The 18546-nt window shown below is 37.9% G+C and overlaps 1 long non-coding RNA gene across 1 annotated transcript in view; it reads right to left on the reverse strand.

Annotated features, from left to right (window-relative positions):
• Positions 1 to 18546, reverse strand: part of LOC132663806 (uncharacterized) — a 43732-nt gene that overhangs the window by 5443 nt on the left and 19743 nt on the right. The window contains exon 3 of the long non-coding RNA XR_013551573.2: positions 9175 to 9208. This is a non-coding gene — a long non-coding RNA (uncharacterized LOC132663806). The remainder of the gene's footprint in view (positions 1 to 9174; positions 9209 to 18546) is intronic.

The raw sequence follows: 18546 nt of genomic DNA on the forward strand, positions 1-18546 counted from the left end.
AAACACTCTCTGATTAAGATTCCAGTCCTGGTAGGAGCGTGACCCACGCTTCCTTCCAGTTGAAGAGGAAACCGGCAACAAAGCCTAGGAAGGAACAGTAAGTTCAAACAGATAATGTTTAATGAGCTACCATTCTACTCTTTCATTTCTGTTTTTCTGTGCAAGTTTGAATGCCAGCTACACCTTTCGCTAACTCTGTGACTTGAAGACTTTCTCACTCTATGCCATAGATTCTTTACTTTATAAAAATAGGGATAACCAAATTACCAAATCCCCAACCGTTTGTGCATATTAAATAAGTTAATACAGGGCTTAAGACAGGTCCTGACACATAGTAATAAGTATCCCATGGTGTTAACCATTCTTCTTAACAACTCAATGCAGTGGGCTATGTGTTATGTTTAATGGGTTGGGAATTGAAACCTGGGGAGATTTAGAATAGTCAAGATCACGTACATTGTCAGTGGTGAAGCCAAGGTTCACATTCAGGCACGTTGATTCCGGAGGATGAAGTTTATATTCCACATCAAAATTATCATCCCCTCAGTTGATCCCCTCAATAGCCCTGTGGGCTAGAGTCAACAATATTTTTCCTATCACCAACCCTCTTTCTACTATTATGGTCATCACTACAACTTCCAGACATCATTCATAGAGTGCCCATACCTGCCTTTCATAAGTCATGTCTAAGCCTTGCAACACTTCTCTGAAGATCGGGATGGATATCCGTTTTTATACAGCAGTAAACTGAGCCTCAAAGAAGTTAAATAGTGTATCAGTCATCTAGGGCTGTCATAACGAAGTTCCATACACTGGGTGCTTTAAATAATAGAAATCTGTTTTCTTAGTCTTTCTTCCTGGAAGCTGGAAGTTGGAGACGGGTTGGCAGGGTTAGTTTTTATCTATCTATATCTATCTATCTATCTATCTATCTATCTATCTATCTATCTATCTATCATCTATCTATAGAAAGAGAGAGAGAGCCAGTGAGGGGCAGAGAGAGAGAGGAAGAGAAAGAACCCTAGGAAGGATCCATGGCATCATTGCTGAGCTTGCCCTGGGGGCTCGATCCCATGAACCATGAGATTATGACCTGAGCCAAAATCAAGAGTCGGACACTCAACCATGTGAGCCACCCAGGCACCCCTGGGTTGGTTTCTTCTACGGCTCTGTTCTTGAGTTGCACATGGCGGTCCTCCCCCTGCGGCTTCACATCATCATCCCTCTATGTGCATCTGTGTTCTAATCTCCTCCGTAATGACACCAGTCATATTGAATTAAGGCCTACCCGTATGAATTCATTTTACCTTAATCACCTCTTTAAAGGCCACATCTCCAAATACAGTCACAGTCTGAGGTATGAGGGGCGGGAGTTCAACATATGAATTTTGAGGGAACGCAGTTCAGCCTATAACAAGTGGCCTGCATCCAGATGGAACATGGATTTAAACGTAAGATGTTCTGATTCCAAAACTACATCATGGCTTCCACCTTCAAGCCATTAGTACAGCCCTACTACATGCTCAGCATGGTCCCTGGTGTTTTCCCTTCCTTTTAAACATACAGTCCTCAGAGGAAGTGTTGGTTCTTTTGGATAGATGAGAAAATCGGGGTTCAAGGTAGAGGGGAATATCTCCCAGTCTGGTCACCCTCGATCACCTTGAGATGTGTTCAGATCTTCTCTGACTCCTGACTAAGAGAAACTTTCTCTTGTAGCTTACTCCTTTGGAGAGGAGGCAGTCTTTTTAAAATGATGCCACATCCATTCTATCACCAATAGTTAGCATTTTTTAAAAATTTTTTTTAACGTTTTTATTTATTTTTGAGACAGAGAGAGACAGAGCATGAATGGGGGAGGGTCAGAGAGAGGGAGACACAGAATCTGAAACAGGCTCCAGGCTCTGAGCTGTCATCACAGATCCCGACGCGGGGCTCCAACTCACGAACCGTGAGATCATGACCTGAGCCAAAGTCGGCCGCTTAACCGACTGAGCCACCCAGGCGCCCCAATAGTTAGCATTTTTAAAGTACTACTACGTGCGGTCACGAAGATAGGCACTTACCACACGGAAACCTTAGACACAACGCCAGTTTTCTAGGAAATTGCAACCGAGATGAAAGGACAAGTAATAGGCAGTAAAACATAAATACCGCTCGATATTCAGTGAGAGGCTCTGTCAGTAAATCCTGTGAAAATCCAGGGGAAGACAGAAGTACTATAGCCTGCATACTCAGGGAACACTTTTTGCCAGTGTTTAAGGAATGCATTTGGAGGTTGGAGGGGTTCAAATGCCGGCAGCAACAAAGATGGAGGTTTGTGAGTCGTGTTCGTGAGATGATTTCTGGTCATACTCTGGCTTACGTATGAATGGTTCACCATTGTCTTCAAGGTGAAATCTCAGTGTACATGTTGCATCCGCCCTAGCTTATGCTTCAGCTTTATTGTCTGCCATCTCTGCACTGCGCAACCTTGGAGTAAGAGCCTCGCGTGCCTTTCCTTTCCTGCCTCTGGTCCTTCACCTGTGGACGGACACTGGGGCGTCGAGGTAGGTGCCCGGTTCTCCGTCAGGCAGGTCTGAATTCTGGCCCTGCCCCTTACTAACCAGTGGGACATTCGACAGGTTATTTAACTTCTCACTTTCCTCCCCCATAAAGTAAGAAGAGTAATAACCTCCTGGCAGGGCAGGTGTGAAGATTTAATGGAATGAAGTCTATAAAGCACCCTGGTTACTGCCTACTCTATCATGCATACTCGGGAATGGTAGTTATCATCATAATAATGATGTTTTTCTTGGGCCAGCAACTCACGACTACTGCTTCTTAGCCTAAACAATTCCCACAGCACCTTTTCATATTTATACCTTAGCGTTGTGTTACCGCATCATCTTACTTACAGAGAGAGGCAGAGCAATGTTTAGGGGCTCAGTCCTGGCATCTGCCTGCTTACCATTTATTAACTGTGCAACTTTGGGCCAGTTACTTGGCCTCTCTGTGTCTCAGTTTTCTTACGTAAAGTGGAGATCAAGGCATTGTCTCTTCCACAGAGACAGTTTGAAGATTGGATGAGTTTGCATCACAGGGCCCGGAATTTAGTACATACTCAATAAATGGTAGGTATTGTGACCTCCACTGCAGAAAGGAGGAAAGAAACTAAGGAATTTGACCAAAGTTGGATGACAAACGGGACAAGAACTTTTAGCATCAGAATTTTGAGTCAGATGGCTCCACAGTCTGTGCTCTTAATCACCAGGCGTTTGGCTTCCCCCATGAATAAGAAACACGTCCACCTCCAAGTCCTTCCTCACTGTCATTATCAGATCCACATACTTGACAACTCCTCAGGCTGTGCGACAATCAGACTGGAGATACAGGACAAGCTGCCTCCCACAGTCATTCACTTTAGAGAGAACTCTGCATCGATCCCACCCCACTCCCTTTATCTGCCCTCAGCTCGTCCAACTTTTGCACACGAAAACGGAAGGCTCCGAGATAAAGCAACATGTGCAGAGTCCCACAGAAGACAAATGATCGAGGCCGAAATACAGATCACATCTAGGTGATTGTGTATTTTGGGGCTCCTGCTAATTGTCCTGGCCAGTGTTAGGCGCTGGTGTTGGAGACTGGGACGTGTGTGTTTCATCGTGTTAGGAACTGGACCATGATTCCATGGCACATAGTGGGCACTCAGTGAACATTTATCGAATGAATGAATTCATACACCTATCTACTCATCTCTCTCTCCCTCCCTCTCTCCATTTCTCTATCTACCTACCTAACAAAGCCCCTGCCTCATCGAATGGGGGAGAAAGAAATAAAAGCCACTACTTCCTATATGTTGCATCAGGAGCTGTGATAAGAGTGGGTGCTAAAGGCACCAAGAAAAGCTGTCATGACTAGCAAAATGGTACATTCTGCTCCGCCCAAGGTACCTTCCTGCCCACACCAGCACACCAGAAAAAAGTCACGATTACAGTGAAAGCTTATATAATGCCATAGTTTTGCTTTTAGCAAGCAGCAACAATCGTGAAAAGAACTTTAAATGCAAATGAAACAAAGAATGGAAGAAATCAAGTTGCCTTCTCCAATATGGAAAAGTAGTACTTTTAATTCTTTTTTTTTTTTTTTTTTTGCTCTTTTAGGAAAACAGTGTGGTTCCGCATGAAGACCAGAATCTGTAGTACAAAATAAACACTGTTCTTTTTTTTTTTCAAGTTTATTTATTTTTGAGAGAGAGAGGGCAAGCAGGGGAGTGGGCAGAGAGGGAGGGAGAGAGAGAGAGAGAGAGAGAGAGAAAGAGAGAGAGAGAGAATCCTAAGCAGGCTCTGCACTGTCGGCACAGAGCCTGGTGTCAGGCTCCATCCCACAAATTGTGAGATCATGACCTGAGCCAAAATCAGAAGTCAGACACTTAACCACTGAGCCACCCAGGTGCCCCTAAACACTGCTGTTTCTTAATGAGCTGAATCTTAGAGTCCCTAATATTTTTCTCTTGGCCAAAAGGTCTTACTAGGTACCTAAACAAGCTTGACCTCTTTTCTATTTTCTTTGTTAATTTTGGGTTTCTCAGCTCTTCTTGTTGCTTTCTCTCTTATTTACCAATAGCTTTTCTATCGCTTGTTTTGATCTGGTTTGGTTAACTTTTAAGTTGTATCAATGTTTTTAATGAATCGTGCGAGTGTGTGTACTCCATAGATGTCTGGTAAGTAGAAAGCCTCTAGGTACAACAAGGAAAACATTACTTCATCTGTACGTCATGTGTTCAAAATAACATACTGGGGCTTCCTCGATGTTTTCCTCACTTTCATTTCTGCACCTTCAGAGTCACCAAGGCTTGTTACTTCTACACCCTAAATTTCTCTCACACTCAACCCTCTCTGGCCAACCTTAACAACTGCCTTTTTGCAAGCTGTCACCAGTGCATGGACCATCGCAAAGGCATCTGAAGTATCCGATCTCCATTTGCTCTTAAGCAATGCCATTCATCCCCGAAAATGTTGCCAGAGGGATAATTCTGAAACCCAGATCTGATCGTGCTCTCTGCTAATTCAGTGGTTTTCCATCTGTTGGAAGATTCAGTCTCCTTGCATGACACGATGGACTGACCTAGCTTGACCTGGCTTTTGCTTATGTCTCCAAGTTTGCCTCTAACCCAGACCAACGAAAAAGTAGAGATATAGTAACTTGACTTTCAATGTTTGTCCATTCTCTGCAAAAGGGCTTAAATCCCCTTGTCCTTTTTCCATACTGTCTCTCTTGCCTGCTTGAAGAGTCTCCACAATTTTTGAATACCTATTGTCTGTTTTTTTTTTTTAACTGCAAAACTCAAACATCAACTTCATCCCTACAAAGAGCATTTGTAACACCCTTCATTTTAATACCAGAATAAGTATTTTATGGGTGCTGTTATCTTTACACAGATTGCATTGAAATATTATTGCTTTCCTTTTTATTGTAAAGTAATATACGCACCTTCTAAAAATCTTAAGAAAATATAGATACAGAATGGAATAATTAAAATCATGCATAATTTGGTCACTCTGATGCAACTCTTGTTAACATTTTGGTGGACTCTACCTCTAGTCTTCTCTCCAAACATATGTAAGTGTTTATTTTGCAAAAATATGGTCATACTATCCATATTGTTTTATCACCGGCTTTTTGAAATCAAAGGGGATGTTGTAAAAATCACCTTCTGTCTTTAAAGTTATTTCCTGACATCACTGTCAATGCTGAAAAGTATTTCCTTGGATGAATAAAATAATTTTCTATTACTGGAACTACAGTTATGTCTAAAAGTTTTTATTACAAACAAGGCAATTTCTCTCTTTATAGCCAAATCTTTGAGTGTGATCATGATTATTTCTGTTTGATAAATTCAGCAGGAGTAATTTCTCGATCAACGAGGATATACAAGTTTAAGCCTTTTGATACACATTTTTAAATTGTCTTTCAAAAACATGCTATTAACTGGTACTCCCAAAAGCAATATATGTCCATTTCCTCACAAAGGTAATATAAATATATGATATTTAATAGCAATTGAATAAGCAAAAAGTATGACTTGTCTTAATATAATCCCTCTGTGAGGTATAATATACTTTCTTTGCATACTCAACTCATATATATATATGTTTCTTTTGTGATTTTCTTAATTGGGTCCTCTGATTCACTTTCAACTGCAATGTTTATCTCTTTTTTTCATTGGTTTTATATATCATCCTTTGTCTGTCATGTATGCCTCACAAAAATTTTTATCTCTTTTTGCTGTCTGCCTTTGAATTTGAAAATGATTTATGCTACAATTCATCCAATCCCCATTGATTTGAAATGCTACCACTGTTATATATTGATTCATATATATGCTCAGATCAGTTTATGAACATTTAAAAATAATACATCAACCTGTTCCTCTACCACTATTCTATTTTTAAGTTAACTTTGGTTCATATCAATATTATTTTTATGTTATTATTATTATTAACACCATTACTGTCATAGCTACTATTTCTTGATCATGACTCACATATTTCAGCATGCAATGCTTAATACTTTTACAAACTATATCTGATTTATTCTTTCAAACAGCTCTGTGAAATAGGTACAATTATTATATACATGTTTCAGCTAAGGAAACCGAAACATATTTATTATCTAGTAGAACTGAGATTAAAACTCGAGTTGTCCTGACACCAGACCTACAAACTGAAATTCAGAGCAATACTTTCTCTTTACTCATTTTCAAAGCATTTTTCTGCCTATTCTCACATGACTTACTCTTGGAGATAAACTTTAAAATAACTTTATTAACCGTTTAAAGCCAGTCTTTGAATCTATTTAGACTTTTTATTGTGGTATAGCCTACATATGTACATGAACCATAAGTGAACAGATATGTGCAACCCACACCCAGACCAAGAAATTTATCAGCGCATCAGAGGCCCCATGGTGTCCTTTTCCACTTGTTACTACCCCCCACAGGTAAGCCCTGTCCTGACTTCCACATCACACATTAGTTTTACTCAGTTTTGGGTTTTAAAGGAACACATGCATTATGTTCCTTTATGTTTATGTTATCAAGGGTCTTTTCATGTTCCTTTTGGCTATATGTAGATCTTCTATTATGAAACATCTTTAATTTTTTAATTTTTTAATTTTTTATTTGTCTGAGTTGAAGCGTCCTTTATTGTTATACTAGCATTTATTGAAAATACTCTGTCTCTGTTGAATCACCTTGGAAACTTTCTCTAAAATCAATTAAATATATAAAAACAGAGGTCTGTTTCTAAACCCTTTCTCCTGTTCCTTGGCCTATAAGTCTTTTATTTTGCTAATATCGCACTGCCTTGATTATTTCAAGCTATATAGTAAGTCTGTTACATAAACGTTCACTTGTCTCTTTACTTTCAAAAATTATTTTAATTATTCTAGGTCCCCTGTACTTCCACATACATTTTAGAGCTAGCTTGTCAATTTCTAAAACAAAATGACTGGGATTCTGATTGGGGTTGCAATGAACTCATGGGTCACTATGGGAAGAGTATTGAATCCTATTGTCCACGAAACTGGTATATGTCTCTATTTACTTAGGTTTTCTGTAAATTCTCTCAGTATACACAAGCCTGACATATCCATTTTACTATGCTTTTACATCTGTGTATACTCAGGGGACTTCCTCAAAAAGTAGCTCTTTTGGAGGCACCTGAGTGGTTCAGTCAGTCAGTTAAGCATCTGACTCTGGGTTTTCGCTCAGGTCATGATCTCACTATTCATGAGTTTGAGCCCTGTATGGGGGTGCTCCATGCTGTCAATGCAGGACTTACTTGGGATTCTCTCTCCCTCTCTCTGCCCCTCCCCCCCCCCCACACTCACTCATTCTCTTTCTTTCTCTCAAAATAAATAAACTTTTTTTTTTTAAAAAGTAGCTCTTTTTCATTGTATTTCTGGTGCCTTTGAAAACTGAGTCACTAGAGAGTATCTTTCTGTTTTATGCTTTCCTTTGGTCACCTTTTTTAACATACCAGATAACTTTTAATTGAATGCTACCATGTTATTTTCCTCCAGAGATGTTTACCCTGTCCTTTGGTGGAAAATAGACTGATGGTGGATCACCTTAATCTGACTAGAAACAGGGTTGATATGAAGCAGAGTTTCAGTTCTTACAAAGTATCATCTACCTCTGGTTAAGCACACTCCTTAATTCAAGCTCTCCATGGATTCCCAACTGAGATCCTTGGGTATTTAATAAGTTCCCCTGCCCACAGCTTCACACCCTTCTGTGGTTTCTCATCTCCAATTTTTATCTTGTCAGCTCTGAGAGATTTAAAGACAACTGTTCTACACTCAAAAGTTTTATGCCTTGCTTACTATTCCCCTGACCTCTACTATTGAAGAATTTAGCAAATGCCTCAAGGAGAAACCAACAATTATGCTCATTTCAGTGAACTATCCTTTTCGTTAGAATTTTGGCTCCCTAGGTATTGGCTGCATTGGCAGTCACAAAAGCATTTTTTTCTTCTTCTTAGATTTATGAGTTCACCAACAGTTCTGTTGAATACTTAACCACTCAGGGATGGGCACCAGGCTCCATGTTCCAATAATTAGCAAATGCCCTAAGGAATAATGTGGGTGCGTGCTGTAAGTGAGCTACCCTCTCCATGATTCTCTTCACTCTGATTCTTGGAATTTCAGCCTCATTTCCCTCAGTAGTTAGTTGTCTTGTGTCTTTTTAAAAATTATTTAAAATTTTCTTCTCCTCCTTCTTCTTCTTTTCCTAGTTTGTTCTTTGTGGGAGATTGGTCTTATACACAAGCTACTGCATCACAGCCTGAGAGAAATTCTTTTTGTATGTGATTTGCCTTTCAAGACATTTGACCATTTTATTTATATCATCAAATTTATTGGCTTGAAGTAGTTCATATTATTCACTTATTATTTTTCAATGTTTGTAATGTCTAAATGATGCCTTCTTTTGTTCCTGATATTGGTAATTAGGGCATTCTCTCTTTCTTCTTGATCAGTCAAGCTAGAAGTTTTTCAGTTTTGTAGACTTCCAAAAACAAAACAAAACAAAACAAACTCCAAAAACAAACCAGCTTTTGGCTGCAGTGATTTACTGTATTTGTTCAGTTTTTAAACATTTGATTACCACTCTGTTATTTCTTTATTTCTACTTACCTTAAGCTTACTTTTCTTCTCTTCCTTTAACTTCCTAAAGAAGAAGATTAGATAAGTGTTTTTAGACTTTTCCTGTAAATTAATAAACAATTTAAAGGTATAAAATTCTCTATAGGTGCTGATTTTTGATATATGACCTGCAATACCTATCTATATCTATCTATACCTATATCTACATCTGTACCTATATCTTACACAGCTATGTTACACTCAACAATACTCATGGAATAAAGTTTGCTTTAAATAGCCATATGTCTTTTGATATGTTCTGTTTTCATGTATATTTGAATTCAAAATAATTTCAATTTTTTGTGTAATTTCTTTCATCCATTGGTTGTTCAGAAGTGTATTATTTAAATTTCCAAATATGTAACTTCCAGATTTTTTTCTGTTGTTTTATCTCGAATATAATTATGATAAAAACATGTTTTGTATAAACTTATTATTTTAAATTTATTGAGACTCCTATGGTCTAAACAATTACCTGTGTTCGTGAATGTTCCATGTATGCTGGAAGAGAGTGTAATCTCTTGTTGGGGATGGAATATTCTAGAAACATCAAGTAAGTTCAATTAATCAGTAATGTTCAATTAGTTTAGTAGTAATTTCTTCCATATGCTTGGTGAATTTCTTTCTGTTTGTTCTATCAGTTAATGAGAGACAACTATTGAAATCTCAGATATAGAAGGAGCCAAGATGCTTCCCTTCACATGGAAGTTTTGTGTGTGTGTCTCATTTGTGAAATATAGCCAGACCAACACTAAACCATCCACACCTAGAAAACTGATCTGAGGATTAACACAACAACCTGCACAACCTGAAACACAGAATTCAGCAGGTACACAGCACGGAGAGGTGAAGTTGGGGGAGAGAGAAGCCACGGAGTGCTGGGAGGTGCTCTTGCGTGTGGAAAGAGGACAGAGACAATGGCGAGAATACGGGAAAAGCACCACTCCCCAAAAGCAGCTGGAGAGAAAGTGGAAAATTGGAAACAGCCACAGGGACTAAACTAAAAAGGGAGAAAGAAGAAAGGAGAGGGGTTAAATTCCATTAAGACTGTAAACAAGGGGAGCGCAGAGTCTGCAGTTCTGCAGCTCGATAACTGGTGGTGCTCTGGTGGGAAGGGCAAATCCCCAGGAGCTGAATGGGATCTGGGAGGGTCTTGGGCCACACGGGGAGAAGCGGCTCCACTGCTGGAAGGACATTTGGTAGAGACTGTTGAGGCCACCTGGTCACAGCAGACCCCAGAGAACAGCCACATTCACTGGTGCTGGAACAAGGTCCTTAAGGGTGAAGTCTGGTGCCAGATGTGTGTTGTGATTTTGTGATTTTCCATAATCCCGAAACACTGCTGCTATACTATCTCATGAACTTTTCCTGGGGCAGGCTGGCACTGGCTGCAGTCTCTGGGCATGGGCAGCAGCATAGTCCTGCAAACGTTCTTGGGTGCGGCCGGCATTTGGCCATTGCTTGGTGAGACCCTCTGCAGAGGGGTGGAACGGGTCAAAGCTGCAGTCCCTCAGAAGTAAGGGGCCGGGGAAAACAGCCGTATCTGAGATAAAAGTCAGGAGAGAGGTACTAACTGGGGCTTGATCATGGACAGTGTAAAAGCAGAGAGTGGACTAAAGCTGAAGACAAAGGACAGGTGCACAATTGCTGATGGGAGAGAACAGAGTTCCAATACTAGAGACTGGGTAGCTGAATGACGCCATTTTCGCTACTCCTGCACATGAGCATTTGCACCTACAAGCGCCACAACAATCCACCCCAGTAGGCTAGTAGCGCCATCTAGTGGAGAAGGGAGCCGTTACACTAAGCCCCACCCAACTGGGCCAACCTTGCTCTTCAAGAACAGAAGTCTCACCGCCTGCTTAGTTTATGGACTATAAAGTGCTTCATAGTCTGACTTCTATGTGAAAATGAAGTAATTTCAGTCCTATTTCAGTCTGTTAGCAGGTCCATCTATTCAATTTTCTTTCTTTTTTTTCTCTTTTTTTTCTTTTCTTTTTCTTGAATAAAGAGAAAAAAATCATTTTTATTTTCAATTTTTATTAAAAATATTTTTACTTTTTTTACTATATTTTTTACTGTTGTGTAATTTTTTTCAGATTCTATTTTACTTCCATCATTTTATTTTAGTCTACTTCAGTGTATTCATTTTTTCAAATTTTGAAAGGATTTCCTTTTTTTCTTTTTTCTTTTTCATTTCTTTTCTTTCTCTTGAATACAGAAAGAAAAAAGTCATCTTTATTTTTAATTTTTATTAAAAATATTTTTCTTTAATTTTTTTTCTACTATATTTTTTACTTTTGTGTAAATTTTTTCAAATTCTAGTTTACTTCCATCATTTCATTTTAGTCTACTTCAGTGTATTCATTTTTTCACATTTTCAAACAATTTCCTTTCTTTTTCTTCTTTCCCCTTTTTTCTCTAATCTGTCAAGCCACTTTCACCACCCAAACAAAAACACACCTAGGATCTAGTGTCATTTATCCGATTGTTGTGTGTGTGTGTGTGTTTAATTTTTTGATTTTAATATTTTTTAATTTTAATTTTTTTAATTTTAATTTTAATTTTTCTACCTCATTAATTCCTTTTCTCCCTTCAAAATTACAAAATGAAGGAATTCACCCCAAAAGAAAGAGCAGGAAGAAACGACAGCCAGGGACTTAACCAATACAGATACAAGCAAGATGTCTGAACCAGAATTTAGAATGACGATAATAAGAATACTAGCTGGAGTCGAAAATAGATTAGAATCCCTTTCTGTGGAGATAAAAGAAGTAAATATGAGTCAGGATGAAATAAAAATGCTATAACTGAGCTGCAATCAGGAATGGATGCTGCCGTGGCAAGGATGGATGAGGCAGAACAGAGAATCAGTGATATAGAGGACAAACTTATGGAGAATAATGAAGCAGAAAAAAAGAGCGAGACTAAGGCAAAAGAGCACTATTTAAGAATTAGAGAAGTCAGTGGCTCATTAAAAGGAACAACATCAGAATCATAGGGATCCCAGAAGAGGAAGAGAGAGAAATAGGGGTAGAAGGGTTATGTGAGCAAGTCATAGTGGAAAACTTTACTAACCTGGGGAAAGACACAGACATAAAAATCCAGGAAGCACAGAGGTCTATTAGGTTCAACAAAAACTGACCATCAACAAGGCATATCATAATAAAATTCACAAAATACTCAGGCAAGGAGAGAATCATGAAAGCAGCAAGGGGAAAAAAAGTCCTTAACCTACAAGGGAAGACAGATCAGGTTTGCAGCAGACCTAGCCACAGAAACTTGGCAGGCCAGAAAGAAGTGGCAGGGTATATTCAATGTGCTGAATCAGAAAAATATGCAGCCAAGAATTCTTTATCCAGCAAGGCTGTCATTAAAAATAGAAGGAGAGATAAAAAGTTTCCCAGACAAACAAATATTAAAGGAGTTTGTGACCACTAAACCAGCCCTGCAAGAAATTTTAAGGGGGACTCTCTGAAGGGAGAAAAGATTAAAATACAAATAAATAAATAAATAAATAAATAAATACCAAATGTGACAAAGATTAGAAAGGACCAGAGAACACCACCAGAAACTCCAACTCTACAAGCAACATAATGGCAATAAATTCATGTCTTTCAGTACTTACTCTAAATGTCAATGGACTCAATGCTCCAATCAAAAGACATAGGGTAACAGAATGGATAAGAAAACAAGATCCATCTATATGCTCTTTACAAGAGACCCACTTTAGACCTAAAGACACCTTCAGATTGAAAGTAAGGGATGGAGAACCATCTATCATGCTAATGGTCAACAAAAGAAAGCCAGAGTAGGCCTACTTATATAAGACAATCTAGACTTTAAAATAGACTGTATCAAGAAATGCAGAAGGGTATTATATCATAAGTAAGGGGTCTATCCACCAAGAAGACCTAACAATTGTAAACATTTATGCACCAAATGTGAAGCACCCAAATATATAAATCAATTAATCATAAATATAAAGAAACTCATTGATGGTAATACCATAATAGTAGGAGACTTCAACATCCCACTCACAGCAATGGGCAGATCATGTAATCAAAAAATCCACAAGGAAACAATGGCTTTGAATGACACACTGGGCCAGGTGGACTTAACAGATATATTCAGAACATTTCTCCTAAAGCAGCAGAATATACATTCTTCTTGAGTGCACATGGAACGTTCTTCAGAACAGACCACATAGTGGGACACAAATCAGCCCTCAGCAAGTACAAAAAGACCAAGATCATCCCGTGCATATTTTCAGACCACAATGCTATGAAATTCGAAATCAACCACAAGAAAAAATTTGGAAACATAAAAATACATGGAGACTGAAGAACATCCTACTAAAGAATGAATGGGCCAACCAAAAAGTTAAAGAGGAAATTAACAAGTATATGGAATCCAATGAAAATGATAACACCACAACCCAAACCTGTGGGGTGCAGCAAAGGTGGTCATAAGAGGAAAGTATATAGCAATCCAGGCCTTCCTAAAGAAGGAAGAAGGATCTCAGATACACAACCTAACCTTATGCCTTAAAGAGCTGGAAAAAGAACAACAAATAAAAATCCAAACCAGCAGAAGACAGGAAATAATAAAGATTAGAGCAGAAATTAATGCTATTGAAACCAAAAAAAACAGTAGAACAGATCAATGAAACCAGAAGCTGGTTCTTTGAAAGAATTACCTAAATTGATAAACCACTAGCCAGTTTGATCAAAAAGAAAAAGGACCCAAATAAATAAAGTCAAGAATGAAGGAGGAGAGATCACAACCAACACAACAGAAATAAAAACAATGATAAGAGAATATTATGAGCAATTATATGCCAATAAAATGGGCAATCTGGAAGAAATGGACAAATTCCTAGATATATATACTACCAAAACTGAAACAGGAAGAAATGGAAAATTTGAACAGACCCATGACCAGTAAGGAAATCGAATTAGTAGTTAAAAATCTCCCAATATTAGTAATCAAAAATCTCCCAAAAAATAAGACTCCAGGGCCAGATGGCTTTCCAGGGGAATTCTACCAAACATTTAAGGAAGAGTTAACACCTATAGTATTGAAGCTTTTCCAAAAAATAGAAATGGAAGGAATACTTCCAAACTCATTCTATGAAGCCAGCATTACCTTGATTCCAAAACCAGATAGAGACCCCACTAAAAAGGAGACCAATTTCCCTGATGAACATGGATGCAAAAATCCTCAACAAGATATTAGCCAACTGGCTTCAACAATACATTAAAAAAATTATTCACCACGACCAAGTGGGATTTATACCTGGGATGCAGGGCTGGTTCAATATCTGCAAAACAATTAACGTGATTCATCATATCAATAAAAGAAAGGATAAGAACTATATGATCCTCTCAATAGATGCAGAGAAAGCATTTGACAAAATACAACACCCTTTCTTGGTAAAAACCCTCAAGAAAGTAGGGATAGAAGGATCATACCTCAAGATCATAAAAGCCATATATGAACGACCCAATGCTAATATCATCCCCAATGGGGAAAACTGAGAGCTTTCCCCCTAAGGTCAAGAACAAGACAGGGATGTCCACTCTCGCCACTGTTATTCAACATAGTATTGGAAGTCTTAGCCTCTGTAATCAGACAACACAAAGAAATAAAAGGCATCCAAATTGGCCAAGAGGAGGTCAGACTTTCACTCTTCACAGATGACATGATACCCTATATGGAAAACCCTAAACAATCCACCAAAAAACTGCTAGAACTGATTCATGAATTCAACAAAGTGCAGGATATAAAATCCATGCACAGAAATCAGTTGCATCCCTATACATCAACAATGAAGCAACAGAAAGAGAAATCAAGGAACCAATCCCATTTACAGTTGCTCCAAAAACCATAAAATACCTAGGAATAAATCTAACCAAAGAGGTGAAAAATCTATATACTGAAAACTATAGAAATCTTATGAAAGAAATTGAAGAAGACACAAAAAAATGGAAAAAGATTTCATGCTCCTGGATACAAAGAACAAATATTGTTAAAATGTCAACACTACCCAAAGCAATCTACATATTCAATGCAATCCCTATCAAAATAACACCAGCATTCTTCACAGAGCTAGAACAAATAATCCTAAAATTTGTATGGAACCAGAGAAGACCCCGAATAGCCAAAGCAATTTTGAAAAAGAAAACCAAAGCAGGATGCATCACAATCCCAGACTTCAAGCTACACTACAAAGCTGTAATCATCAAGACAGTGTGGTACTGGCACAAGAACAGACACTCAGATCAATGGAACAGAATAGAGAACCCAGAAATGGACCCACAAATGTATGGCCAACTAATCTTTGACAAAGCAGGAAAGAATATCCAATGGAATAAAGACAGTCTCCAGCAAGTAATGCTGGGAAAACTGGACAGTGACATGCAGAAGAATGAACCTGGACCACTTTCTTATGCCATACACAAAAATAAACTCAAAATGGATGAAAGACCTAAATGTAAGACAGGAAGCCATCAAAATCCTTGAGGAGAAAGCAGGCAAAAAACTCTTTGATCTTGGCTGCAACAACAGATTTCTCCTTGATTTCTCTTTCTGTTACTTCTAACTCAACACGTCTCCAGAGGCAAGGCAAACAAAAGCAAAAATGAACTACTGGGATTTCATCAAAATAAAAAACTTCTGCACAGGAAAGGAAACAATCAGCAAAACTAAAAGGCAACCGACAGAGTGGGAGAAGATATTTGCAAATGACATTTCAGATAAAGGGTTAGTGTCCAAAATCTATAAAGAACTTATCAAACTCAACACCCAAAAAACAAATAATCCAGTAAAGAAATGGACAAAAGACATGAATAGACACTTCTCCAAAGAAGACATCCAGATGGCCAATCGACACATGAAAAAATGCTCAAATCACTCATCATCGGGAAAATACAAACCAAAACCACAATGAGATACCACCTCACACCTGTCAGAATGGCTAACATTAACATCTCAGGCAACAACAGATGTTGGCGAGGTTGCAGAGAAAGAGATCTCTTTTGCATTCTTGGTGGGAATGCAAGCTGGTGCAGCCACTCTGGAAAACAGTATGGAGGTTCCTCAAAAAATTAAAAATAGAACTACCCTACGACCCAGTAATGGCACCACTAGGCATTTATCCATGGGATAGAGGTGTGCTGTTTCGAAGGGACACATGCACCTCCATGTTTATAGCAGCACTATCCACAATAGCCAAAGTATGGAAAGAGCCCAAATGTCCATCGATGGGTGAATGGATAAAGAAGATGTGGTATATGTATATACAATGGAGTATTACTTGGCAATCAAAAAGAATGAAATCTTGCCATTTACAATGACGTGGATGGAACTGGAGGGTATTATGCTAAGTGAAATTAGTCTGTCAGAGAAAGACAAATATCATATGACTTCACTCATATGAGGACTTTAAGAGACAGAAGAGATGAACATAAGGGAAGGGAAACAAAAATGATATAAAAATAGGGAGGGGACAAGCATAAGACACTCATAAATATGGAGAAAAAACAGAGGGTTACTGGAGGGGAAGTGGGAGGGGCAATGGGCTAAATGGGTAAGGGTCATTAAGGAATCTACTCCTGAAATCATTGTTGCACTATATGCTAACTAATTTGGATGTAAATTAAAAAAAATAAAATTAAAAACAAAAGAAATCTCAGATATAATGTTTGTCTATTTCTCCTTTAAAGTTTGCCAGTTTTTGCTTCATGCAATTTGTAGTCTTTTTGTTAAACATCTATAAATAATATCTTTTTATATTTTTATTGTAGTCCTTTCATTGTTATAAAGTATCTCTCCTTTTCTCTAGAAATATATTTGTTTTAATGTCTACTTTGATAGTAATATAACTACTATAGATTTCTTACACTTACTGCATGCAAGATTCCTATCTCTGTAAATTTAATTACCACTTATTTGTGTCTTTGTATTTAAAGAGTATCTCTTGTAGACAGCATATAGTTGAATCTCACATTTGTATTGAATTTGGCAATCTAGGTTTTGATTGGAATATTTAATTCATTTACACTTAATGTAATTATTAAAATAGTTGGAATTAGGTCTAACAGTTTTATTATTTGTTTTCAAGTATTCCTTGTTTTGTTCTTCATCCCTTTTTGTTAAGCAAATATTTTCTAGTATACCATTTGAAATCCACAACCGAATTTTGGCTACATTTCCTTTCATTTTTATTCTTGCTTGATCTAGAAATTACAATATATCTATTTAAATGATCACAATCTACTTAAAATTAACACTGGATTTCTTCTGGCTAAAACAAAAAATAGATTATTCCGGCCACAATACATTTCTGATTACCCCCTTCTATCCTATGGAGTGTTTTGCCATATATGTTGCCATATGAATAGATAGGTAAATCAATAGAGATAATACCTGTGTTACCTATAAAACCTATCCATATACCTAAATTATCTATAACACCTATCTGTAGCTCTCTATACACATATCTACATCTATATCTATATACTTACACAGGTATGTTACACTCAACAATGCTTATGATACAATTTTTGCCTTAAATAGCCATGTATCTTTAAAGGAATCAAGTATGATGACCGTGGAGATGCATTGATTTATCTCCTTTAAAACTACACGCCGAGGGGAGCATAGTTAACTGACACCTCCCAGTGATGTTCCCATGAACACTGAGGTCATGCCTCCCCCAGGCTTCTCATAACCAGTGACTGAGCAAGCCAGAAAAATGAGTGCTGGTGCATTTCTGCCCAAGGTGGGATTACTCTGACAGGCAGCCTGGCTGAAATTTTCTCAGAAATGTACTGCGGGCCGAGCTTTTTCAATCCATCTTTTGTTAATGTAATTATTATGTTACATTTCCATCCATCTTTTGTTCTCTTTATTCATAGATGCTGGAGCTGCACTATAGTCTCAAGGCTCTCTGCCTACTCAACTTCTCTCCTTATTAATTCTTCATAAACATTTCCTTAAAATAATCGATCACATCTAAACCCATCGAGGTATCTAATTCTTGGATGACTTAAACTGCCATAAGAAGAAAAATATATATAGACATACTTTTACCATTTCCAGCGTTCTTCATTCCTTCCTGTATACACGAGTCACTATCTGATATAATTTCTTTTCAACCTGGAAGATTTCTCCTAACATTTCCTTAAATTGTGTACGATAGCAATGAATTCTGTCAGTTTTTGTTTATCTGAGAGTGTCTTTATAACATCTTTTTTTTTCTTTCAACACTTTAAATATTTGAATCCAATATCTTCTGCCTTTCATTGTTTCTGATGATAATTCAGCTGTTAATCACCATTGTGTCTCTGCTTGTAATGT

Source organism: Panthera onca, chromosome D4 (assembly GCF_046562875.1).
Source record: "Panthera onca isolate mPanOnc1 chromosome D4, mPanOnc1 haplotype 2, whole genome shotgun sequence".
NCBI classification, from domain to species: domain Eukaryota; kingdom Metazoa; phylum Chordata; class Mammalia; order Carnivora; family Felidae; genus Panthera; species Panthera onca.